The 27,606-nt window shown below is 39.4% G+C and overlaps 1 long non-coding RNA gene across 1 annotated transcript; it reads left to right on the top strand.

The window, feature by feature from the left end:
• Nucleotides 1–27,383, top strand: LOC116871471. The gene is made up of 3 exons (XR_004383410.1): nt 1–153; nt 1,942–2,015; nt 27,277–27,383. It is a non-coding gene; the product is annotated as an uncharacterized LOC116871471 (long non-coding RNA).
• Nucleotides 27,384–27,606: the final 223 nt, after the last annotated feature.

Genomic DNA, 27,606 nt, shown 5'->3' with positions numbered 1-27,606 from the left:
CGCCTCTCGCGAAGCCCCTTCGCGGGGCGGGCCGGCCGGCGGGCCGCACCCCCGGCCTGGGGCCTCCGGTCGTAGTAAAGCGGAGGCGGGTGGGGAGGCGGGAGCGTTAGCCCGCGGCGGGCGAGGCGAAGATGGTGGCGGCTACTCCTCCTGGTGAGTCTGCCCGCCCCTCCGCCGAGTGAGTGAAACCTGTTGTGTGCGGCCCCAGTCCGGAGGGAGGGCGGGCGGGCGGGTGGGGCGGAATGGCCCGGGGCAGCGTGGCGGCGGCGGCGTGGCCGGGGCCGGGGCGGGTCTCGGGCCGTTGGCCGCCCCGGCGTGTGGCAGCCGCGACTCGCTGCCCGCCCGCTCGCTCGCGGGCTGGCGGAGGGGCAGGGCAGGGCCGGGGAGAGGAGGGTGGGAGGGGGCGGCGTGCGCGCGGCGGCCGCGCCCGGGACCCGCGCGGACCATGCCTGGGCCGGCCCCGGCGGGCGGGTGGGCGCGCGGCGCACACAATGGCCCCTCAGGGAGGGGATGCGCGAGGCTCGCGCCCCCTCCAGGGCTTGGGGTGCACGCGGGGCGCGGGGTCCCCGGGAAGGGAAAGTTTCTCCCGGGGGCGAGAGTTAAAGCGCCTCCAGAACAAAGCGGCGGCGGCAGCGGCACATGGGGCAGGCCGCGGGCCGGGAGGGGGCGCGCCCACGAGGTACCTGCGCGCTGGCGGGTGGCGTGGCGTGGGCGGGAGCCCGCGGGCCCCCAAACTTTGTGCGCGCGAGGGTGGGCGGAGGGCGCGGGAGCTCGGGGCGGCGCGGCCTGGACGCCACCCCCACTCCGCGTGGGCTTTGTTAACCCGCGTGGGCCGTCCCCGGGTGGGGCTCGCAACTTCCCGGGCCGTGGCCCGCGGAGCAGGCCCGGGCCGGCCTCGGTGGCGGCCCGGAGCCGCTTTCGCCCGCCCGCTGGCGGGGAGCGCGGCGCGGGAGGGCCGGCCCGGCTCGGCGGGAGCGGCGGCCGTGCCGCCATGTTCCTGCGGGGCGGGCTGCGCGGGGGTGAGGGCGGGGGACATGGCGGCGACTGCGCGCCGCCGCCGATTGTTCCCGGCTTAGGCCTCGGGCCGCGTGCGACGGGCACCGCAGCCGCGGAGCCCCCGCCCCTCAGGGCCGGGCTGGGGGGGGGGGCGGGGGACACAAAGGAGGGGCGGCGCGCCCGCGTCCCCGCCGTGCTCGGGCCTCGGCGCCGCCGGTCGCCGCGCGGCTGCCGCCGGGAAACGGGGTGGGGGGGTGGGTTGCCGCGTCCGGCAGGGCCCGACTCTGACCCACCGCCCCCTGGCGGTCGCTCGGGGAACCGCAGGGCCGCGCACCCCCTTGTGCGACATGTGCTGCCGGCCCCGGCTCCATGAGCGAGGCGAGCACTTTGCAGTCTCGAGTGTTCCTGCTCCCTTTTCTACACCTAAGCCGGAGCAAAGGGGATAGAAACTGGAGAAGGCAGGCTCGTTCTTGCAATACCATTAAAAGAAAAAATTATTAACATGCCATCCAGACCACATCAGTTGGGGAAACAACTCTTTATCCCGGCTTGCAGCCACGAGGTCTTGATTGGGGGAGGGGTGCTAAAGAATAGTGCCTTTGCTGCTGCTTTTCCCTCTCCTCAGAGCTGTACCGTACAGTTAACGACTGTTGTGGATTATACTGGAGTATTTAAGAATCTTTTTAAATAAGATGTGAATCTAATACCTGTGGGGTTTTCAACTTTATTCTCTTTAACACGTTTTCACCCATTTACATTGTTGGTCTTTTAAACATTGCCAATGTTGCTTGGTTGCCTTAGCGTCGGTTTAGCAAATGGATATAACTAATTGATGTAAGGGTGTTATAAATGAGCAAATTTATATTTAAATATGAGTTTGTAGGGTGATAATAATTTTCAGCAGATATGTTTGTCTTTTTTCCGTTTCCCCACCCCCCATCCCAGTCATACACGTGGACCTAACTGCACCAAAAGCTTTTCTTAAGGATACTTGCTGAGAAGAAAGTTTTCCCTAGTGGGTAAGTGTATTCTAATTTTTTTTGTTGTTGTTAACTTTTCTTTAAAATAATTTCTTTTACTTTAATCTTTTATTTCAGTAAATAGATGGGATTGGGTTTTCAGAGCGTGAAATAGGTATCCTGTACTTTGTCCATTTACCTTTTCTAGAAAATTAGCTTTGTGTGGGTCAGCTAATTTTTAAGGTAGTAAAAGTACAATGTAAATACCATATACGTTTTTGGAAATCGATGCACAGTTTAAAAAATGTAATTTTAGAAATGCTTTAAGTTGAGTGATATCTGATCTGGAATAAGTTTTCAAGATTCAAAGAAATTTAAATGGGGTGTTTTAAGTTCTACAGCTAGCTAATACACTGGAAATGTAGTCTGAACAGTAATTTTGTTAATCAGTTTGCTAAGTATTTGCTAATTGGAAGTCAGAAGAAAAGAAAAATGTTTTGCCACGTGGATGTGAAGATTCCCTCTAAAAGGTACATGAATCAAATTGCCCTGTTGATCTATTCTCATTCACATGCAGTCTAATCTTGATTGATTGAATTTTTTTTTTCCTGAGTATGTCTGGGAACCTCCAGGTAAAAGAACAGCCATCAGTTTCTCTGACAGTATTAGATTGATGCTTAAGATTGTCTTGTGAAAAAGATTTTTCTTCTACTTTTAAGGTCTAAATGTGCTTATGAATGAAACTTACAGGTTTGAGATAATTAAATTCATTTTCTCTTCCCCATTAGGGACTGCTGAATTTTGTATGTTTTATAGCTCTTAAGAGTTGGAAGTGTTATTCTCTCTAATTATTTATTTCAAATTTAGCAGGAATAAAGAGACCATCACCTTGTAAGACTGAAGATTGTGACCAGTCAGAATAATGTCAAAGTGCTTACAGTGCAGGTAGTGATATGTGCATCTACTGCAGTGAAGGCACTTGTAGCATTATGGTGACAGCTGCCTCGGGAAGCCAAGGTGGGCTTGAAAGTGCAGGGCCTGCTGGTGTTGAGTGCTTTTTGTTCTAAGGTGCATCTAGTGCAGATAGTGAAGTAGATTAGCATCTACTGCCCTAAGTGCTCCTTCTGGCATAAGAAGTTATGTTATCATCCAATAATCCAAGCCAAGCAAGTATATAGGTGTTTTAATACTTTTTGTTTGCAGTCCTCTGTTAGTTTTGCATAGTTGCACTACAAGAAGAATGTAGTTGTGCAAATCTATGCAAAACTGATGGTGGCCTGCTATTTCCTTCAAGTGATTTTTTACTAATTTTGTGTACTTTTATTGTGTCGATGTAGAATCTGCCTGGTGTATGTGATGTGACAGCTTCTGTAGCACTAAAGTGCTTATAGTGCAGGTAGTGTTTAGTTATCTACTGCATTATGAGCACTTAAAGTACTGCGAGCTGTAGAACTCCAGTTCCGGCCTGTCGCCCTGTCAGACTGTCCAGTTACTGAACACTGTTCTATGGTTAGTTTTGCAGGTTTGCATCCAGCTGTGTGATATTCTGCTGTGCAAATCCATGCAAAACTGACTGTGGTAGTGAAAAGTCTGTAGAAAAGTAAGGGAAAATCAAACCCCTTTCTACACAGGTTGGGATCGGTTGCAATGCTGTGTTTCTGTATGGTATTGCACTTGTCCCGGCCTGTTGAGTTTGGTGGGGATTGTGACCAGAAGATTTTGAAAATTAAATATTACTGAAGATTCGACTTCCACTTTTAAATGTTCCAGAAATATAAAGTATTAAAGTAAACTTTGTAATTTCAATTATTTTGTCTGTGTGAAATTCATATATATAACTTCTTGTTCTTTAAAATGAAGTTTTGTCATAATTTTGTGCTAAAACATTCCACCTCTGAAGTTGCTTGTCACATTTGACTATAAGTTTTTACTATGTTCTTTGTCTAATTAGATTTATTTATTAAGTATTCAATTATAATTGTGAAGAAAATTTAATACTATGATTTGTAAAGTTAGGATATTTTTGCTTTTTTGGAGCTGGTATTCGCAATGTCTTAAAGATAATAAGCTGTTATTTGTACATTGTTTATTTAAAGTTGGTGAAAGTATTCTGTTTAATGCAACATATAAAGAAAGTTGTGGGGTTTGATTGGTGGTTTTTAAGCATGTTAACTTATATTTGGGAGGGGAGGTTGTCTTTTGTTTCCAGTAAATAGTGTTTTACGAGTACTAGTGTTATTAATATGTGAAACTGCTAACTGGTTATGTACTAGTTTGCTTAGTAATTTATGCTTTATAAACTGTTAGTGATCCTTAGACTGTCCTTAGCTTTCTGGGATTTAAATATAGGAGTTTAAAAAAAAAAGAAAATAAGACGTACTGGTGCTAAATGGAGTGACAAGTATATGTATGTGTACATGTCTCTGATGCCAAGAATATAGTTGGGTGGGAGTGGGAAATCAGTTTTTCTCTAAGTCTGTACTACTATTACCATTCCTTTTCCCTTCTCCCTTCATAAACCAGACTTTGCAATAGTGATGGTTGGTCTAGACTTCTGTGACTTTGTTACTGGAGTGGAACCTAAGCAATGGCAGTTAACACGGTATTTTATCCATTATTTCTGCTTTCATGTGTTTTATGTCTAGCTTGTGTCTCACCTGTGTAGAAAAATGTGGGTTAATTTGAGAATAATCAGATTTTACAGGATCTGGTTTTAGATTTGGATCCAAGCTGAATTTTGGAGGAAAGCTGTTATCTTAGTAATGTGGAGTAAATTTTCTGTACTTAATTATTATACCATCTGGTAAATTTAGAGGACACCTTTTTAAAATCGATCACATAAAGTATAACAAAGTTTAATCATGGATCCCTGAATAGAAAGGTAAGAGTTTCATAGTTCTAGAGTTTATTATTAAAAGGTAATTTTTCAGAGAGAAAGTACTAAGAATTGTACATGATTTATACAATGGAAATGTAATTGTCTTTTAGTTTGGGTTCTTAAACCTTTTGAAGAAAATATTAAAATGGTTTTGTTTTGATTATTTAATGACATACTGTTTTGAACTAAATGTTTCGAAGTCCCATAACATCATGGCTGCAGAAATGGGGTATGGTGATGATTAGTGAAAAAAAAGTGATGTTTACATCTACCAAACCATATAATTTCATTTTAAAGCTTTTGGGGAGAAATATACTAGCATTACTGTTCGAAGTAGAACAATGATAGTAAGCTCTTCCACAGGATTTCTTTATAAGCTAAGCTGTCAGATTTTAATAAAATCCTAAATGGTTAACTCTTTCTGCCTAGATGCTGGGCTTTTGTAGTACTTGTGTTCAGAACTCAATTGGACTTTAACTAGACTTCACATCTAGTAAACAAATTAATAGATGTGTATGTTTCCTTATGGCATTGGCCGTAGGGCTGAGGTTGTCAAGAGTTCACTAGGAATTTAATTTTGTTTCTGGTTTTAAAATGTGTGGCAAACTTTATGTTCTTGATTCTGTTAAGATTTTCTTAGGCAAGGCAACTTAGTTTTTGAGTAGCACTAAGAAAAGGCCATGCAATATAATTAGCCATTTTGGGATAAAAATAAATTAAATGCATTTGTTGTAGCTCCTAATTGCCTGCCTCTTCTCTAATCGACCTGGGGAAGAAAGCTCTAACCTATTTTGTGTCTTAACCTTTAAAGTGTTTAAGACTCCGGGTACTTTGCTTCTGGTTTGATAGCCTTAAGATTGTTTTCAGTAAAAAATAAGTGGTTTTTTTTGTTTGTTTGTTTGTTTTGCATGTTCTGCATGTGTGAATCTTAGTCTGTGATTAGAAGGAAAGCACTTACCAGCTCTACAAATTATTTTTCAAAACTGCTTGCAAAGTAGTGATTTTACTAAAAACTTTTGAGATCTTCATTTTACAGGCAAACCTGTCTAAACAGAACAAGCCAGACTTGGGTTTTCCCCTGTAGTTTGAAGAGCCCTACAGAGTGATTCCTGACAAAATGCAACCTACGATTGCCTGGAGAACAATTCAGTGTTAAATTCAAGTTTATCATATATTTAATAAAATACTGTTCTGTTAGTAATTGACAACTGTGGTGTAGTTGTCTATCATTAGAAAATTAGCCTCTTAGCTGAGTAGTAAAGGTAAGGAGAGCACAAGTATACAAGGCCAGTATTTGGTGTCCAAGTAAAAATAAGATTATTATGTCTGCTTGAGTCTTTGCAGGTTATTCTTTGCCTTAGAGGTTGTTTAGCTTACACTGTTTAAAAGTCTGAATTAAACGTAGCTTTCTTTTGATAAGTTCAGTTTCTGATGTAATAGTCCTCATGAGTTTTGAAGGATAACTAAGATGGATGTATCCCGTGATTTTTAAGACCATAGGAAAATTGTTAAAGAAGGCTTAGCTTTCTTTTTCTGGTAATTTAAATAGGCACAGCATTCAGACAGGCCCACTTATGTATTTGCAATATAGTCATGTTGTTTGAGTTGTTTTGGTGCATTTAATGTAAATAAATAAAATTACATACTTTAAGACTGTTTGTTAAGAAATTGTCCAGAATAATAAGCATATTGAAATAAAATTTATAAGGTTATTCTTAGTTGTGGCAGTTTTTCTGTTTTTATTTTCCCCCGTTACTTAAAATGATCCAAACATCTTTGCTTATCAATATGAGGTATTTGGGAAGTGGGGACAGATACTGAAGTGATTTATTACATGAATTATCTTACTCAGTATCTATGGCATCAGCATTTGCAATTTTATAGATGAAGTGAGATTAGGAGTATTTACTTGGAAAGATATAAAAAGATTATACTCTTATTTTGAATCTGACAAATGTTTATATGACATTTGAATTTACTTGATTTTGAAATTTGGACTCTTGGTGTATAGTAACTTAAAATGTGATAAGGGCTCCAAGTATTAAGTTTTTTGTTTTTGGTGGGTTTTTTGTTTTTTGTCTTTTTTTTTTAATATCCTAGAGACTTAAAATCCAGCCAGTTGAGATATTGTTAATTCAAGTATGAAACGTCTTCGTTTTGATCTTACTGGGATTTGTCCATGTATTAATAGCTTATTTTCTTCTGTTCTTGGAGATTTTTTTTAACGTATTGCTATATTTAAGTTAAGAGGGGAAACCAGTGTGTGAAGTCCTAAACAACTGCTTTTAGTAAAGATCTAAATATTTAGCTATAAGGTTGAATATTTTCTGATGGATTTGTACTGTATTTAAAACATTGATCAGTTTGTACAATTAAAAGTATTTTTTAGAATAAGATGAAAATTAGGATTTTTAAGATACTTCGTGGGCAGTAAAGCAATTCTAAAAGCAACAATCCTAGCCGTGTGCAGTTTTGAGTACTTTGAAAAATAATTTAATGCCAATACAAATAATGGGCTTAGTTAGTTATTAGTAGGGCAAGTATTTATGGTATAGAGGTAAAAAACAAGCCTGAGGTTGGTAGCAAGTAATGCCAAACCAAATGTTTAGTGAGGTGTCTCCATTATTAATAATTGCATGTGTAAGTTCAAGAATATATACTTAATGGAAAATGAGTGTGTATCTGTTTACATGCTTGTTTATTTCTAAGAAATATATATACTATGAAATTGCTATAGATAATGTAGTGTTGATTTCAATTAGACTAAAAACATTGAAAGGTTCTTAAGTTTCACTTTGATAAATTTAAAGGAGTGATCCTCCTAGACCTGGTTGAAGTGTAATCTGTGTGGGAATACCAACAGTGTAAACTGGGACTTAAGAATGTTGGCAAGACTAGATGAAAATTATCTCTATTCAGGCTGAGGATTTATGCTGTTTAAACCACTAGGTACCTTAAAAATTCAGTTAAATTCCTCAACAAAGTCAAGAATGCAAAGGCCATGTTTAGGGACTACCACTGCCGGAATCTAGAGTGGGTTATACATTTACAAGATAAAGTTCTTAACCATAGTTGGGCATTATAGTTACCCAGACATACTTTTAAAAACACAAAGTCCCAGAACTTTAATTCAGGTGCATAAGAATGCAGAAAGTGAGTAGGGCTGGATGCTAGGAAGACAAGCATTTTGAGAAATTGGTTAATTTTGAACTGTTTAAGAATATAGCTACTCTGCATTGTCAAAGATGATCATCCTTATGAATGCAGCACATCAAAGCAGTACCTTGGAATTTGTGGAGGTGGAATGCCAAATAGGAATAGAGAATACATGTTTGTGTTTCATACACTTTGTTTTATGACTGTTTTGGTTGGCATTAACCTTTTAGCTGGTGCCAGCCTTAAATTTGCTTCTGAATCCACAGGCTTTTCCTTTCTCCCAATTTTATGTAGTAAATAGTAACCCATTGATAGGCCAACCGTGTAATTGTCTTTTCTGGACATGGATCTGCTTGGTTGAAATTTGTGGTCACACTGATGTATAGCTCATTCTGGACAAATGATTTTCTAGTCTTCCAAAGAATTGTCGGATTTGTACCATCTCCTGTTCCTTGATACCTAAATTTCTAATTTTTAATAGGGTGTCGTTTCTGTGCCATTTTATGAATATTTCTGAACTGATTCTGCCCTTACCTGTACTGTTAATAGTATAGACCCCTTACTTTAAAATCTGGACTATAAGTAGCCCCCCAGCTCACTCATTAATCCTCTGTACAAGATTTTAAATGCTCTGCCTCCCCTCAGCTCCACTCAGCTAGCTCCCCAGGCAGACTTTTTCTTCATGGACTTTGCACTTGCTCTTCCCTTAGCTTGGAAAAAACTGTCCCCTCAGCTATGTGATTTAATCCTGTTTCTAGTCTGCACAAGTACCAGATCAAACTAGTTCTCTTAACTACATGCTCTATTTTACTTCTCTAGGTCACTTTTCCTAATAGAGGACTAGTGGTTTCACTTGGGATCTTGTTAGAAATGCAGGATCTGAGGCCCTTCCCCAAACCTAAATTGGCATCTTCTCTTTGTAATCATAGGCCCCTGCTCCCTTCTAGGATCTTCTATGAAGGTAGGGATTTGAAAGTGGTTCATTGATGCATATTCAACACCTGAAACAGTACTCAGCACATAGAAGGTACTTAGTAAGTTTTGCATAAATAAGTAGAAGTGCCCACAGGTGAATATGAGTGCTTAAATAAGACTGGCTCAGTGGACATTAACAGCCAAACACCTTGGTCTTTTAGTACATAATGGACTTAGGAAAGGTGTAATCATTGTAAAGTATATTAGTGATAATAAAACACTTGGTAGAAGGGATTCAAGTAGTGTTGGTGAGCAGGAGATGGAACTAAATAATTTACAGTATCTAGTAATCATTCAGCGGGAATGAAAATACAAATGTCCAAAGCTTCAGGAAAATAGAAAACCTTCCTTCAAAGTTCATTTGTGTGGCAGTGTTTTGGTGATGTTGGAAGTAAATGTTGAACTTGACTCCAGTCCCACAAAATGAGCAACTGACATTCAGACTACCAGGGTAAAGGCGTGCACCTGCCAAACTGGTACTGAGGAAGGTAAGCTTGATGGGAGGCTGTGCTTAGTGGCAGGTCAGTTCTGGACATGATTTTGTTGCCTGAATGAAGTGAGGCTCTGTCTTGTATTTTCTTGTATCACTGTTCTCTGTTCAATTTCAACCCCTCCCCGCCACTTTTTAGCATTGTTAAAATGCCACCGTGCATACCAAAATAACCATATGGTGTTCTAACTTTTAAGTTTCACCACTTAGCACAAGGTGTTAGGAATACAAAGAAGGCTTACACTGCTATACTGAGCCTTGATGAAATTCAGAATTCTCTTTGACCCCTTGGGACAAATCAGTAAAGCCAATATGCCTCAGGAATATTCTTCATGGTGTAAGGAAAGGTTCATAGTAAAGAAGTTGAGGAAGGAAAACCGGGTACCTTCTCAGGTTAATTTTAGGGAACATGCAGAAATTGCTATGACCGTTTTTTATTTTTCCTAAACCACACATGTCTGTAGTTCATGTAGTCTGGACCCCAGGAATGTGCAGACTCCCAGTTTGAAGAATGTTGGAAGTCACCACGTGGTACTGGCAGACTGGTTGAGAAATTTAAGGAACTACTTAAAGAGTCTTAGAGAAGTGTTTAAGAGGGAAACTTCCTGGTTCAAGGACCAGCTTCCATTAGTAACTTAGGCAAATTTGTCTTTAGCTTTCCCACCTTGGTCAGGGAGATAAAACAGCTGTCATAGGGGTAGGGGTTTATATCCAGCTGAAAACAAATCTGCGTTTGCCCCAACTTCAAAACGGTTTTAAAGCTTTGCCTGGCTGGGACAAGTTTAGGTGTCAGACCCACCTGAAATAATATGAGAGAGAAAATCATGTTTAGGCATGGTCAGCAGTGACAGCTTTACCTCCCAGAAGCATGCAGAATACCTGGTGGGGTGGGGGTGAATGGATTAGGGAAAAAGCAGCGGGGTGAGCACAGCACTGAGGGTGGAGGAGTATGTCCTGTTGCCGCCAGACTATGTTTTCAGTGAAGGGAGGGATGGGAGAAGAAAGGCGGAGAATTTTCAGGTAAGGTGACAATATGAGCACATGTCAGGTGGGCAGACATTACCAGACCTAAGATGCCTCTCACGTGCTTGTGGCATGGCTGAGCTGCTTCTTAGTCTTATTTTAAATGTCACCTGAAGAGGCCTTCATTACCCTACTTGGGTCTCTAATATCACTTGTTCCCATTCAAAGTATACCACAAACTTGTTTTCTTAATATTCTGTAAGTCTGGGGTCTCTGCACAGGTCCCACTAGGTTAAAATTAAGATGTTAGCAGGGCTGTATTTCTGGAGGCTATAGGAGAGGATCATTGCCTTCGCCATCTTCTAGAACCTACTTCGCATTCCTCAGTCCACAGGCCCTTTCTGCATCTCAGATCCAGCAGCCATGGGCTGAGACTACATGTCACATTATTCCAACCTCTGTCAAGTCTACGACCTCCTGAGGCATCCCTCTTCCACTTTTTTTTTTTTTTAAGATTTTATTTATTTGACAGAGATCACAAGTAGAGCAGCAGGCAGAGAGAGAAGGGGAAGCAGGCCCCCTGCTGAGCAGAGAGCCCGTTGCGGGGCTTGATCCCAGGATCCTGGGATCATGACCTGAGCCGAAGGCAGAGGCTTAACCCACTGAGCCACCCAGGCGCCTCTCCTTCTTCCACTTTTAAGGACTCTGGTGACTTAAGGACATTGACACCTCCATCCCCCACCCCACCCCCAGCTATTCCCAAATAATCTTATTCTAAGGTTAGCTGATGAGCAGCCTTAACTCCTTTACCATGTAAACGGTTTTAGCAGGTTCCAGGGATTAGAACAGGGGTGTTTTGGGGGGCCATTTTGCCTATTATGTGTCCCCTCATGAAATCATGCCACTTTTAGACATTATTATAGTCCCAGGCCTGCGTAACTTTAAGATTTTATTCAAAGTACAACAATTCATTGAGAAAAAAATAGAACTCAGACTGTTGTAAGAATTTTCTTCTATGGTATTTAAATGTCCGTTTTATAGAGGTTCGATGAGAAAATGATTATTCATAAATTAACTACTCCGTTGTCATTCTCTGAATTACAGATTTTGTCAAATGAAAAGGGCTCATATTGTATTTCTCACAAACCTGTTCTAGGAAAAAAAAAAAATGGACTATGTCAGTTTACTAACATTTAAAAAAGGACCTCCAGAATGGGGAAGCCATGAAATCAATATTTGTTAGCCAATAAAACCTGTAAATATTAGAGAACTGCTTTAAGAATTGCAGGTACAGTATGTAAAGCAAAATTAGCAAAAACTGGGAAATCCACCATTGGAGACAGGTAGAAGTTAAATAAGAAATTTGTACTTTGTTAGAGCACAGAAAAGGTTTAGTATTTTCATTTCAAAGCATCTACTAAAGATTAAAATACTAAACTTTGAAATTACTAGACAACGTGCTAAGAAAACCCACAAAGCAAAAGACAAGGAAACAAAAGCAAGAGGATTTTAACAGAAGTTGAACACAGAAGCTATTTTTAAGTAGTTTGTGTTTTGGTTCAAACAGTCATACTTAAGTTTTATAACCTGCAGGCTTTACTTGTAGCCATTGAAAATAAGGCAGGTAGTGTTGGGCCATGGTCAAAGGTAAATCCTGGCCCTTTAGTGCTCCCTGGCCCAGCAAGGACATCTATTATGTGTGTGCTCCTTGAAAACAAGCAGATTCTGTTTTGTATTCCCTAAAATGAATGCAAAATAGGCATTCTGTAAATATCTGTTGAAAGAACTGAAGATCACTTCCAAATGTTTTACAATCAGGGTATTTTCTGATTCACCATAGTAGGTTTCCAAGCCATTTGAACATATGTCAAATTTTGTCCAAAGTCTGAGATTGTGCTTACTTTGATGTAAAGGGTAGAAAAAGACAGTCTGCATGGCAGCAGGGAGGGAATTGTACGTAAAGGAAGAGTTATTTGTGTGCATGTGCATGTGAGGTGTAAGCTGTCAGGTGGCTGAAATTAGTGCAGTTGTGAGCCGGTGGCTTCGGGGAGCTTTACTAGTGGGTCATAATGTAACTGGGTTCAGAGCAGATTTCAAAGCAGAAGTAACTCAAAACCGGTTTTCCTGCTTTGTCATTGAGGAAATGGGAAAAACGGTCCACGGTGCCAGGACCACTCTTTTACTTTTAGCTACAGCTGTTCTCCACCAGATCGCTGTAGTCCTTGGGAAGTAAGCTGCTTTGAACTGACAAGTATTTGTGAAAGTACATATTCATAACCCTATACTAAAGGCTATGTGTCTTCAAGATTGTCAGTGATTCTGAGATAAATCTCACATGTGTACATTAGGATTAGTAAAATGAAGAGGTAACTGATACTAAATAAAAGGCTGAGAAAGTAAGTGCTACCTGAGCTCAGAGGGGCAGTGACTGATACCGTATGTGCATTTGGCACACATTCTAACACATGGGTAATTAGAAGGCAGATCTAATTTAGCGGACATAAATACGGTAATCAAGTATTGATTCGGTCATGGGATGTTGCTCCCTGTTTACTATGAAGAATCTAGTATTTTACAGATTTCCCTAGCCAATGATAGAATGTGCAGTTTAGTACCAAGTGAAACCATTTAGTCATAATTGATTGATACTGCTGTCATAGAATAAATTTCTGATTTTCTTGGCTTACACAGAATTCGAGACCTCTCACCACTGTAGAAGTGCTTTGTCCTCTTAAAATGGTGATGGAATATTAAAATATCAAAGACCCAAAACATTCTATTCATTTTAAAGACTCATCCAGCCCCGCTGATAATTTAAAGCCTTCTGTAATATTTTAATCTTAGGTCCGTCCTCAAAAGGATGCCATCCGAAAGTAATTTTCGTTTGTTCATATAAAGTTCTTTTTATTTATTCTATTTGAAAAGAAATTAAGGGACAGCAGTATATTTATACAGTCATGTAATTCAACTTTAAATTTGGTGTACCTTACACATTTCCAGATCTGGATGCTGATGGATCTGAAATAAGCACTAATGAACCTTAAAAATAACAGGAAAACATTAAAAGTCATAGTTAGATAATTTAGTGAGGTTATATTGCAGAAATTAAATAGTAGCAGAAAATGATGTAGTCTTGACCTTTGCCCGCTTAAAAAAAAATACAATGCTAAAGACTGAAGAAAATTTTGAGACCAATGATGGATTTTTACACTTAACCCATATTTTATTAAGGGCTGCTGATGCTGTTTTGTCTTAAACTCATGAAATAATTGGGCCAAATTTGAGGAAATCAATTTCTACTAAATAGTTAACCATAAGGTATATTTGTGTTAGCAAACAAAATGCTTTCAAAATGTCCCACTTTTGAAACTGTTTGAGTTTTTTATGTTGACCCAGTAACTGTTTGCAAAGGTAAACCCAAGTGGAGTTAAGCAATTGCCTGGCAAATTTGATCACTGAGCTGACCATAATAAAATGAATAAACTGAATTTTTAGAAAATTTACTTAATGACTGGAGACCTTCACTCTCCTACATCTTTAGGAGTTTTTTCAGGAAGAGTCCTACATTTTCTCTTCATTCTTCTTCCCTCCCTCCCAGCCTTTTCTTCCTCCCTTTCTTTTTCTCTCCTCTTCTTTTTTCTCTCTCCTTCCCCTTACCTTCCTTTTTTCTTCCTTCCCTCCCTTGTCATCTACTTATTATCAATCATCAGTGATATACACATGGTTAAGGATTTTGTCTAGTAATTATTAACCCATCCTTACAAAATGTTAAGTATTTGTGGAACTGTGGAGGCAAACAATACATTTTTAGTTTCAGTTGGGTATTTTATGTTCGTATGGGAAAGTATTATTCAATACAATAGTATGTTTTGAAACAGATAATAAAGACCGGGATTATTTTCTACCAGATTCATTAACTTACTTCACCAGAATTAACTGCCTATTTGAACCATCTCCTATTTCTTAACCATTTCAACTTCCAAATTCCTGAAGTTTGCATGGTATCTAATCTTTCAAGACACCATCTTTATCTGAGATTAAATAAAAGTCTTTCAAAGATTTTTTTAATCTCCTGAACCCATGCCCAAGAACAGTGAATTTAAAAGGTTGCATAACAATGTCAAAGAAAAGCTTGTATGTCAAGACCAGGGAAGATCTCTGGAATGTGGATAGCTGGGGTTGAACAGAGCAAGGGGTGCAGAAACACCATGGCTCACTCCTGGTTTTTACAGGCACTGAGCACAGGTGGGAGGTAACAGAAATGCCAGTTATATTGGGAATTTGACAGCCAGGCTTGCCACCTCACTCAGGTGACAGGCCTGAGAAAGTCTCACCAGATTTCTTGCCACTCATTGTGGCATGACAGAGGGACAGGTTGATTCCTGTGCATTTAAAGAAGCATGAGAGTGTCCGAGGGATCCTGCTTACCTGAATGAGTGTCCTGCTTGAAAAGGTCTTCAGTCATGAAAAAAAGACAACCCAGCTGTGGCAGACATGGCCTCATCTCCAGAAATCAGGGTGGAAAAAGCCTCCCCTAGCCTGAATTTGTAGCTGAAATTCATTCTTGCTACATGTGTACATGGGATTAGAGACTGAAGATATTAAGAAAGCATTCTTGGAAAAATTCGGTCTAGAATCATTTAATCGAGCAAGTGGATTACAAGAAAAGGAGGTGGCAGTGATGGGTGGAGTGAGATGGGAGTTGTGGCCACCAAAGACTCTCTGACCTCTGAACCCCGGATACAGTGTGTGGAGGGGGAGGTAATTGCCCATGCTTGCTGAGGGAACAAAGTTGATAATGCCGAAAAAAGACCAGAAGAACCTTTGTGCCTCCTTACTCTCTGAACCTTGCCTCCACAGCAAGGGAATTACAGCCACTCTATTCCCCACTACTCATTTATTTAGTTTCTTTGCTGAACTGCAAAGGGTAGCGCCACCTGCTTCATTTCATGGTGTGAAACTCAAAGAATTACATTTTATAACCTTAATGTATGTGGAGTGGCTTGAGTAATTGTGCTAGAAATGATTTAGCTCTTCATCCTTCAGAAAGGGCTTGGAATGTCCTTATGTCAAGTTAAAGATCGTAGTAGCCAACAATTATTGAGTGTCAGACACTGGGTATTTCTTTAATCCTAACTATTACCCTATGCAATAATTGCTGTCATTAGTGTTCTCATTTTACAGATGAGGAAACTGAGGCAGGGAAGCTGTATAGCTGACTCCATTCACAAAGCTGGTTGAGTGGAGGAGTCAGCACTTAAATCTAGGCAGTCTGGTTCTAGAACCAGTTCTCTTTAAGTACCTTTCAGACGAGTTTATACATTATGACAATTATGCTAACAAAATTTAAAGAAATAGCAGCAAAATATTAACATTACCTATTGCTGAACTGAAAAATTTAAGGCTGTTTTAACATCCTGAGTTTACACCTTTCCCGAATTTTGTAGAATAACCACATTTCTTTTATAATCAGAAAAAAACATAATTTCTATGAAAACTATGCAAAAAGTTGTATATAGTACTCCCAAGAGAAAGACTAAGAACTATATGCTAAAATATCCATTGCAATGTTCTGAGTGGTGAGATTTTTTTTTTCAGTAATTTTTTTTTAATTTATTGCACTTTTATTTTTTGGTTTGGATTTTAAAGTCCAAGTTTAAAAGAAAAAAAAAATCACATGTGAATTTTATGCTAAAATTGATAATCTTGATAGTGATTTTCTAGAGAAAATATATTACCAAAAATGACTAAAAAAGCAGAGATATTAACAGATCAATAGTCAAGAAACACTTTAAAATGTAAATAAACTCCCATCAACAAACTTTAAGCCTAGAGAATTTGTGGTATTTATTGAGTTATTTTAAATTTCTGAGGATGAGCCAGTTCCAATGCTATTCCAAATCCTGAAAGAACAGAGGAAAAATAAGAAGCCTCCTAATGCATTTCTTCAAGCTAGCACTAAAATCTCAGAAAAATACTAATTATAATAGAGGGTTATTACATTATCTTATGACAGATGCAAATAATTACATAAAATAATGCAAATAACATTGTAACAAACTTAATAGTATATTAAAATAGTTGTGTCACCACTGTGACTCAGCTTTGCTTTGGTAGAATTTGATAAACTCAATGAAGTAGAACCCAGAAGTAATTGCCTAACTATTGGAAAAGTGGAGGCAAAACTATCATTATCAGCTTCAAAATGATTGTGTTCCATAGAAACCCAAAGAAAATCAGTAGAAAAATTAATAGGACTAAAAAAGAGGCTTCAGCGAGTTAATTTAACCTAAAATTAAAAAGCCAATAGTATTCCTTATAGTACTAGCAGATTCATGTTACAATAAATTGTTAAAGGCTGCAAAATAGTATAAACAGTATAAGATATCTAGAAAAAAAGTATTGAGATCTGGAGAGTGAAAGATAGAAAAATTTAAACTTCACTGTGATTCGTAAAAAGTTGTATAAACACTGCTAGCCAGCTTTCTGTATGAGAAAAACAGCAATATAGCAGTCTTCCTAAACTGTTATTGAGCCAACACTGCTCCAATAAAAACTCAGTGGAATTTACTTTTGGTCCTGGCAAAAATAATTCCAGTATCCATCTGGAAGAATAAACAGGTGTGAAGATGGGAAGAAGGGGAACAACATGGGAAATACATAAGGCAATAAATGTTTTATGAAGGTGGACTAATGAGAAACACTGGCAATAATCAAGATAGACCAGTGTAACAAAATAAATAGGATTCCAACAGCCATTATATATATAAGAACCCAAAAATAATATAGTTAAAATGCCAGAACCAAAATTAAAATAACAAACCCTATACCAAAAAGTATTTGAAGCAAAAAAAGGAAAATGAAATTAGAAAGTGAAATAGCGGGACGCCTGGGTGGCTCAGTTGGTTAAGCAGCTGCCTTCGGCTCGGGTCATGATCCCAGCGTCCTGGGATCGAGTCCCACATCGGGCTCCTTGCTCCGCAGGGAGCCTACTTCTCCCTCTGACTCTGCCTGCCACTCTGTCTGCCTGTGCTTGCTCTCGTGCTCTCTCGCTCTCTCTGACAAATAAATAAAATCTTTTAAAAAAAAATTTAAAAAAAAAAGTGAAATAGCGTTACTATTCTTACCATAAATGTTAATCAGAATAAAAGATCATAAAATTCTCTAAGAAATGAACAGGTGAAAGATGGGCATTGTTAATTCAGGGAAAATCAAAAACAAGTGGCAAATGAATACAGTGTATGCTGTTAGAAATGGCAGAATTGGTGTCAGGCAAGAACAATACTGGTGCTTCCTTCTATGCTGCAGTACGCAGACATTTTACTTGGTGGTGAAGGGAATATTTTCAGAAAGTTCTTAATATACATTGCTACATTTTGTATTTAATTTTGTGACAGAGACTGTTTATTTCACCCCCAAATCTGTTTTCCCATCCCCCATCTAAGAACAAGATCAGCAAAGGTTTACCTGGAACATGGCTGCCCTGTGCAGTAGGAGTGGCCAAGTGACAAAGTTCTAACCAATGATAAGTAAGCACAGGTGATATGTGCAGCTTCTAGGTCACTTCCTTTAAAGCGAGGTGCTTATCTTCCTCTATCTCTTTTCGCAACTTTTGGGATGAAATATGGAGCTGGTGCTGGTGAGTTAGCTTTGACTGTGTAGAGAAGCAGAGTGAAACTCTAGGGTTGAGAGAGCAACAGAGTGAAGGGAACCTGGTTTCTAGACAATCTTTTGAAGAGAAGTCTTCTACCTTAAACAGGGTTGCACTGATGTTCACATCTGAGACAAAGGCCTACAAGCAAGTAGTTTATCTTAGAAATGACTCCCAGAGCAGGAATGAGGGGGAAGGGAATGAAATGAAAGTTGGTCATTACTAAAATTGCACAGTGTTCCATCCCATGAAACCTTCAGGATACCCTTTGAAAGGCATTCCAAAACTGTCTGCCTTAAGAGGAAAGGGGGGACTTGTTTTTCTTATTGGTTGTCCTTATAGGTTGTCCTACTGAAATCACTCTAGGATGTTAACCACCATACTTTCCTGGATAGCGCATATATATAGGTATTGGCCAAAACCAGATACATAGATTGGTGGAACAGAATAGAAAAGCCAGAGATGCCTGGCTGGCTCAGCGGGTTAAGTGTCTGTCTTTGGTTCAAGTCATGATCCCAGGGTCACGGGATTGAATTCCTCATTGGACTCCTTGTTCAGCAGGGAGCCTGCTACTCCCCTTGCTTGTGCTTGAGTTCATTCTCTCTCTGACAAATAAATAAAATCTTAAAAAAAAAAAAAAGCCAGAAATGGACCCTTAACTGTATGGTCAACTAATGTTCTACAAAGCAAGAAAGACTATCCAATGGAAAAAAGACAATCTCTGCAACAAATGGTATTGAGTAAACTGGGCAGCAACATGCAGATGAAACTGGCTCACTTTCTTACATCAAACACAAAAAGAAGTTCAAAATGGATGAAAGACCTAAAGGTGAGACAGGACGTGATCAAAATCCTAGAGAAGAACAAAGGCAGCAACCACTTCAACCTCAGCCATAACAACTTCTTACTAGATAGGTCTCCTGAGGCAAGGGAAACAAAAGCAAAAATGAACTATTGGGACTTCATCAAGATAAACTTTTGCTTCTGCACGGTGAAGGAAACAGTCAACAAAATTAAAAGTCAACCTATGGAATGAAGAAGAAATTTGCAAATGACAGCTGATAAAGGTTAATGCCCCAAATCCGTAAAGAAGTTACCAAACTCAACACCCAAAAACCAGATAATCCTGGAGCACCTGGGTGGCTCAGTCAGTTAAGCGTTGGACTGACTCTTGGTTTCAGCTCAGGTCACAATCCCAGGGTCTTGGGATGGAGCCAGTGTCTGGCATGGTGTGGAGTCAGCTTCAGAGTCCCTCTCCCCATCCTTCCCCCTCTGCTCTTGTCCCTGCCTGCTTGCACTCCCTCTTTTTCCAAAATGAATAAATCTTTTAAAAAACAAAAACTAAGAATCCAGTTAAGAAATGGGCAGAAGACATGAACAGACATTTCTCCAAACAAGACATGTGGATGGCCAACATCACTCATCATGAGGGAAATACAAATCAAAACTACAATGAGCTATCTCAAACCTGTCAAAATGGCTGAGAGAATGAGAGGCAAACCATAAAGCAGACTCTTAACTATAGAGAACAAACTGACGGTTGCTGGAAGGGAGTTGGGTGAGGAATGGGTTAAGTGAGTGATGGGTATTCATGAGAGCACTTGCGATGAACACTGGGTGCACAGTGTTAATACTGTAAGTGATGAATGACTAAATCCTACATGTGAAACTATTATTACACTGTTAACTAACTGGAATTTTTTTTTTAAGATTTTATTTCTCAGAGTGAGCACAGGCAGACAGAGTGGCAGGCAGAGGCAGAGGGAAAGCAGGCTCCCTGCTGAGCAAGGAGCCCGGTGTGGGACTCGATCCCAGGACACTGGGATCATGACCTGAGCCGAAGGCAGTCACCTAACCAACTGAGCCACTCAGGTGTCCCTAACTAACTAGAATTTAAATAAAAACTTGGAAGAAAAAAGCACATATATACTGATACCTATTGCATTCCCCTTGGGCAGAAAGTGAGAGATACATAGCATAGAGCCAAGATGAGACATTGTCTGTGTACTCTCTAAAGTTCATCAGTTTGTGTAGATCTCTTTGCCTCACAAGTGGTTGGAATATGAGGTGTCATCAAGGAGATTTAAAACTGTGCACGAGAGATGTCCAACAGCACACCCTTTGCACCACTCAGATCTGCTTGTGTCCTGCATTAATCTCAATCCATTATACACTTCTATGAAATTATGACTGGCCACAATCTCAGCACACTCAACATGGCGGGATTACTGAAATAAGTTGCAGTCCTATTATTGCGGCTAGTCCTGCCTCTGTTTTTGTTATCATTTCCTTCTTCCACCACATTTTCTAGATTTCTCAATCTTGTCTTTCAGCTTGCTTTTCACCTGACCTTCATCACTTGTTTGGTGGGATTACCCAGACCTTCACTCCTAAAGAGTGAACCCTTAGTTATCATATTTGGACTGTGGTGGCTATAACTGCCCATTCATCATAATCAACAGGCATAAAAGCCACAAACACTTTAGTGAATTCCCTGGGCCCAGTATACATTCCAAACTCACCTCATTTTGCACCTCTAGCTCATAGTGACCAGAATAAATTACATTCACCATTTAATACCATTTTTTCCCCAAACTTGTCCCGTGCATTAAGAGCCCAAAGTTACAGGGCTAGAAAGAGGTATTCTTTCCTCATTCTGGTGCTCACCTGGCAGGCTCTTCTCTATTGTCCATCTCCTTCAGCATATAAGAAGTAATAGTTCCAGTGGGCAATTTCATAATGGAATGCCTAGGGCAAGACCCTTCCCACGAATTGCTATTCCTAACACACCAGAGGGTGAGCTTCTGGTGAACTACACCGACTCAATCCCTGCCATTGCCAATCCCTGCCAGTCTCAATCTCTGCCATTCAGTGAGCCATGCTGACACTTTTAACAAGGTCTGGATCTCAGTCTTTTGGGGGCGGGGGCGTTATTCCTTAGGGTTTTATCTCAGTCATAGGGGTGGTAGCTATTCCTTCTATCTGCTATTCCTATATTCTGTGAGGTTCTCTTCTTACTAGACAATTCCTCATTCTTCTAAACCACTGTTTAGTTAGTGATTCTTGATATTTTTAAGACTTTAAAGTCTACACTTAACAGGGCTCGAATGCACAACCTCGATAAGAAGAGTCACGTGCTCTACCAACTGCGCCAGCCAGGCACCTCAGTGATTCTTGATATTAAACTCTTGTTCAAATTACTGCATGTTTTCTTTGTCCTGATTTGACCCAGATTTATTTAAGCGGATACCATAGGAGATAATGAAAAGAATGACTCTCCTAGGGGTAAGGTCAGTGGCCATAGGGAGCAGTGGACAAATGTGTTCCTTTCAGAGATCAGAACCAGAGCCTAACCTGCCTGGTAGTTTTGATTGCAGCTCTTCATCCTTCAACCCATTTGTTGTTTCAATTTTTTATTTAAATTCTAGTTAATATATAGTATAATATTGGTTTCAGGAGAAAAATTTAGTGATTCATCACTTATAGATAACACCCAGAGCTCAATACAACAAGGGCCTTCCTTAATACCCATGACCTATTTAGCCCATCCCCCATCCACCCTCTGTGTTCTCTAGTTAACAGTTTCTTATGGTTTGCTTCCCTCTTTTTTCCTTCCTATGCTTTCATCTGTTTTGTTTTCTAAGTTACACATAGGAGTGAAATCATATTATTTGTCTTTCTCTGACTAACTATATTGCTTAGGATAATCCTCTCCAGCTCCATCCATGTTGCTGGAAATGGGAAGGTTTCATTCTTTTTGATGGCTGAGTATTATTCCATTGTGTACACACACATACACGTGCGTGTGCACACACACACACCTTCTTTGTCCATTCTTCAGTTGATGGACATTTGCGCTCTTTCCATAGTTTGGCTATTGTTGATAATGCTGCTATAAACATCAGGGTGCATGTGCCCTTTTGAATCTGTATTTTTGTACCTTTGGGTAAATACCTAGTAGTGCAATACTTCATCATCTTATATTGGGATGTATGGGAGTGCAAGTAACTTGTCTCTTAGATAGTAAATTGCTAGTCCTTGAAATCTACTTCCAGATCAGGTGAACAGAAAGGAACATCATTAGGAGATCCTAGATTTTGTACTGGGAACAATAATTAGATGAACTTCCAGCTACATTCCTTGGGGAGGCCTATACTTTCTGTTTGGAAAGATTGGTGCATGTGGATACTTGGGCACTAGAGGCCAAAGGCAAGACTTCTGTTTCCTGATATTATTTGCCCATTTTTCTTTTAATGATAAAACTCCTTGAGTCTTTGGTGAGTACTTGCCCGGTCAAAGACTGTATTTTTCCAATCTCCCTTGTGGATAAATAAGGGTAGGTTCTAACAATGGCATGTAAAGGGAAGAGGTACATGTTACTTCCCAGCCTTGCCCTTGACATAATTAAGTGTTCTCTCTCTCTCTCTCTTTCTCCCTCCCTCTCTCCCTCTCTTTTTTTCCCTCCCTAGGTCTTGACTAAAGACACAATCTACTGATCCAGTTTTGAATATGTAGTCGAAGAGTGTCTCCTGCTTGCCCTGCATTGCCTGCTCACTCTAGACTGATATTTGGAGAAAAAATTATTTTCTTGTTTTGTTTTTTGAGCTAATGCATTGTTGGTCTCTATATTATATCAGCTTAGTCTGTTCCCTAACACAGTCTTCTCACATTCCTTTCAAATTAAATATGTTATTTTTCTTCTATCTGACATGAACTTTTACACTATTTCTTTCCCTTGAGTCTACCCTCCCATTTTTTTTTTCCCAGAGAAGAATTTACAGAAATCTTTGGCTTCATCTCATTATTCTTTACTGTCACTGCCTGCGGGCAGAGTCCATAATGTAAATGTAAAATTGTGTTCAGCATAAGTTCCCTTGAGTATGTAATTATAACGTGTTCCAGGGTGCACCTAAATAAGAAGAATCTGTTTCTCCAACCCAAGATGGCTTTTGGTGTCAATCACACAGTGAGATATAGACAGAGGAAGTCACTGTAGTAACTAACACTAAATGAGGAAGACCACAATAGAAAACATTATGCATTTTCATTGCTGATAATCTAGGAGTGGGGGAGACTCAGAAAATATGGAGGGCCCTAAGCATGGAATGGGATAATTCTAATTTTGTAGGTATGCAAAATATCTCATAATCAAATAGCATTTCTGCTCAAAGTACTTAGTGACTTATTTCTGTTTTATACTGGACACAAATGTTGGTTAATAAAACCTATCAGTATGTTCTATTATCAAATCACAAATGCTGATCAAAGTGTAGGTATTAATTTCAGTTGCTATGTAATCTATAACAACTAAATATATAAACACATGAAAATCCTTTAATATACATAAATACATTAAAATGTGTTTTTAAAATACATATTTATGGGGCGCCTGGGTGGCTCAGTGAGTTGAAGCCTCTGCCTTCGGCTCGGGTCATGATCCTGGGATCCTGGGATGGAGCCCCGCGTCGGGCTCTCTGCTTGGCTGGGAGCCTGCTTCCTCCTCTCTCTCTGCCTGCCTCTCTGCCTGATTGTAATCTCTGTCTGTCAAATAAAATAAATGAAATCTTTAAAAAATAATAATAAAATACATATTTATATATAGAAAAGCATACAATATAAGCAATGTAAGTGATAATTATTGATGGTCAACTATTTTACTAACTAAATTAAAATACCTATTTCAAAACTAACTCTTATATGAAGCAGAGTTTCATATATAAATAATTTTGTAATTTATTTATTACTTTGTAATTTATTTACTTCATAAGTAAACAGATTATTCTGATTGGATTTTAAGCACATCAAAGCACTCAGAGAAGTTCAGATCTAGAACCTTTATATAGGAGAATGTAGTTTGTGAATCATTTAGTAAAATATTCAAGTAATCAAAAATAAGTGCTTTCAATTTCTTGAATTTAATTGCTGACATTAACTTGATGTCTGAAAATAAATGTTGGAAAAGTAAAGGAATACAATTAATAATAGAACTGGAAATCAAATAGAGGTAAAATGTTTAGAAAAAGTGCAGTGTTGCCCAAATTTTAATCATTTTTTTAAACACTCTCCCAATTTTTGGTATGTCTGTATAACACTTAAAATATGTATTTACCTAATCATTTTATTCCATTCCATTCCTACTTAAATGTTTGATTTTTAAAAACCAGCATAATGGTTTTACCTGCCATAATTATTACACTCAACATGTATTATTATTTTCAAACTATCTACTTAAGTAAAAAATATTCTTAGGTTTGCTCTCTAAAGTCATCTCACATAACCCACACACCATATGTTGGTTAATAATTGATGTAGCATTGCAATATATAAAATTCTTCTAGTATTTGGGGCCTAGGTAAAATACAGAAGTCTCCTATACTTAAAATTTTCATTGTGAACAGAAGTATGTCCATGCTCTGATCACATAGTGTTAGGGTAATACTAAGTATGTCTCTTTTTCCAGCTATTGAGCAAACCAATAAAACTTCGAACACATTTTATACAGAAGTGTGATGTGGAACACTGTGAGGCATGTACCATTATTAAGAAGGTTAACTTCACTATCTAAATAACCTGCTCTGGCTTCGCATTCATCACAGTTAAAGAGAGAAAGGCAAATGGCAAGGGCTGACAATGAATTGTGTCTCTGAAAGTTACTATGTTCAGTAGCAAATATGTTCTTTAAAAAAACATTCTTTGTGTCCAACTTTTCAGGAATGCTTCAGTTTGTTCACAACAATTGAATAATATACTTTACAACTATCTTTGTGGCAAGAAATTAATTGTCAGCATAATACGGAACAGTATTTTGAGTTTGGGGGTTATGTTTTTGTGTATCTGTAAATTGCCAATTTGTAAGCAAGAACTCTCAAAAATTCAAATTCTATCTATTGGGTAATAAAGCAATAGAAAGGCAGATTATTTTACAAAACACAATTCACCCTTTTCAATGACTATGATACATCTTATTATAGAACAGTGGATTCAGATTTGGAGACCAGGTATTTGTAAATAGGATTTTTCTATCATCCAATGTATGTATGGTTACTGGCAAAAATGCTTGGTGGAGTAAAGCTTCAACCTCATGCAAACCATGCATCAAAATGTGTTTATAACAACATCTACTTACTAGCTCAGCTTCCTATAGGTCAGAAGTCCAGGCACAGCAGGGCTGGTTCTGCTCAGGCTAAAATCAGGGCATTAGCTAGCCATATTGTCATGTGGAGTTCAGGTGCTTTTCCTAGCTCATCCTTGTTATTGGCAGAATGGGTCACTTTGCTGTTGTAGGACTAATATCCCTGTTTCCTTGCTTGCTATCAGTTGGGAACAGTTCTAAACTCCCATAGGCTGCTCCCAGTTGCTAAGCGTGAGGTCCTCCCTATCTAAGCAACTGAGAACTGCCCTTCCAATCTCTCCACTTGCTATTGTGTGAGCAGCCGTAGAGAATTCTCTACCTTTAAAGGGCTCTTATAATTGGGACAGGCCTTCCCAGATAATCCCCCATCTCAACGTTAATGGTCTCATATGTCATAGTGTAATCACAGGATTAAAACACATTAAATCTGTGGTCTTGGGGATTATACAGGGTGTGTACCCCAGAAACAGAATATTGGGGAACATCCTAGAATCCTGCCGACCACAGAGGCTTTTGTCACTTTCAGCTTGACGCATTTCTTCGGCTTGTATCCTCACACTCCAGCCTTTTTCTTTCTTTCCCCAAAAGGAACTTAGGAAAACTGAAATTGTCACTAAATTGGTCTACATGAAATAAAATATACATGAAAGATGTGTATTCCTGAGCTTTCAAACATGTTTCAAGGTGACACCAAACAAGCTTGGATGGCATCCATCATTCTCAGTGCAAATGTAGCTGCAGTCGAACCATCACTTAATGGTGAAGCCTGTTTGTGCCACTAAAGTAGCTGACAATGTGTTATACACTCATGAGGATGTTGTATTAATTCAGTATGACTTCTTTGTAACTAATGTCAAACCTACTGTATAAACAAATAACAGATTTATTTCAGTACCAATACTAATTTATTCATGATGGGTTTTTTTTTCTACAAATTAAATGTATTTTTTAGGCTCTATGAGATTAGTATGCAAATAGTGAAAATTTTAAGTAATTATTGGTAATTTGGTTGTATCCACTCATCCTGAAATGCCTTAACTCCCCATCCATGTTTGATTATTAATTGGATTCCTACAGTAAATAATTCTCAACGAAAAGCTTTGATTTGTCAAGGTATAGATGAAAAGGTACTTATGAAGAACACAAATCTGATTTGGTGGTGCTCACTAAAACATTAAAGTTCATTACTAGATATCAAATGGGAATTGTCAAAGCAGGATAAAGACCAATAATAATAAAATGGGCAATGCACAGTATGGTGTCATGGAAAGAATAATAAAGAGTAAGATACTGGATAAGCTACTTAATTATCTTAGTTTCAGGTTTTTCACTGTAAGAGCAGGGTGATGCTCCAGCTTTATTGAATTGTGAGAATTGAAAGATTTATGAAATCTATCATTGGTAATAATTGTTCAGTAAACACTTCCTTTCTCTGAATATGAATAAGCTAATTAATAAGTCAGCTTGTTTTAATAAACTTTAAAATGGGAAAAGTCACAATTTAGATAGAGAACACTCCACAGACTTAATTCAATTTATAAAAATTAGTAGATTCGGTTGCTATAACAAATAGAATAACAGTAGCTCAATTAATACTTAAGTACTTTTAAGAATTTGAAACAAAGGATATTTAGTAGTGGAATTAGTTAGATGATGGAATTGTTGAGAGATGTCAAATGGCTGATATGTCACCTCAGAGATAAGCAAAAGCAGGTCATACCATCTCCCTACACTAGGAGAACAAAGGAAGAACACAATGTTCATGAAACCTGGGGAATGGGATTATGAAGGAAACACAGCGAGAGATGCCACACAAGGCACAGGGAGAAATACCCTGGTTTCTTCCTTTTAACAAAAGGCAGATCACATGGGAACATGGGAAAGAGCCTACAAAGTTTGAGAAGAACAAGAAAGCAATGGGTGTGCCTGAGGGCAAGCAGACCATGGGCTAGCATTCTAACTGGTGAAAGTTAAGAGAAATGTAATTGACCGGCAACTCAGGTTTTAGGTGATTCAAGAGAAGCCTGGATCCTGAAAATACCGTGATGATTAATTCTCTTAATTGTGTTTTTGCAGAGCTTCAGAAACACTGCTAAGAAAAAGAGAGCTGTTAAAGATAGAGACTTATTCCCTAAACCCATTTCCGGTAAGACTGTGGTGGGGGCGCAGCCAGTGGCTGTGAGACTGACAGTACTCAGGAGGGTGGGCCTTGCTGTTCCTGGCCTCAGACGTGGCGTAAGGCATGGGACCATTTGTTGTTTCACTTTTGTTCTTCTTCCAAACGTGGGAGTTCTGCCTGTCTTCATTGTCGCAAATTGGTATTTTGGGATATGGAAGAGTGTGTTTTCCAAAGATGATCACAGTAATGTGTATCCCATCCTTCAAGCTTTTATTATGGTGCAGTGT

Source organism: Lontra canadensis, unplaced genomic scaffold, assembly GCF_010015895.1.
Source record: "Lontra canadensis isolate GAN:19392208 unplaced genomic scaffold, GSC_riverotter_1.0 scaffold26, whole genome shotgun sequence".
In the NCBI taxonomy this organism is placed as follows: Eukaryota; Metazoa; Chordata; class Mammalia; order Carnivora; family Mustelidae; genus Lontra; species Lontra canadensis.
The sequence above is the reverse complement of the archived record's forward strand: the minus strand, read 5'-3'. Positions and strand labels throughout refer to the sequence as shown.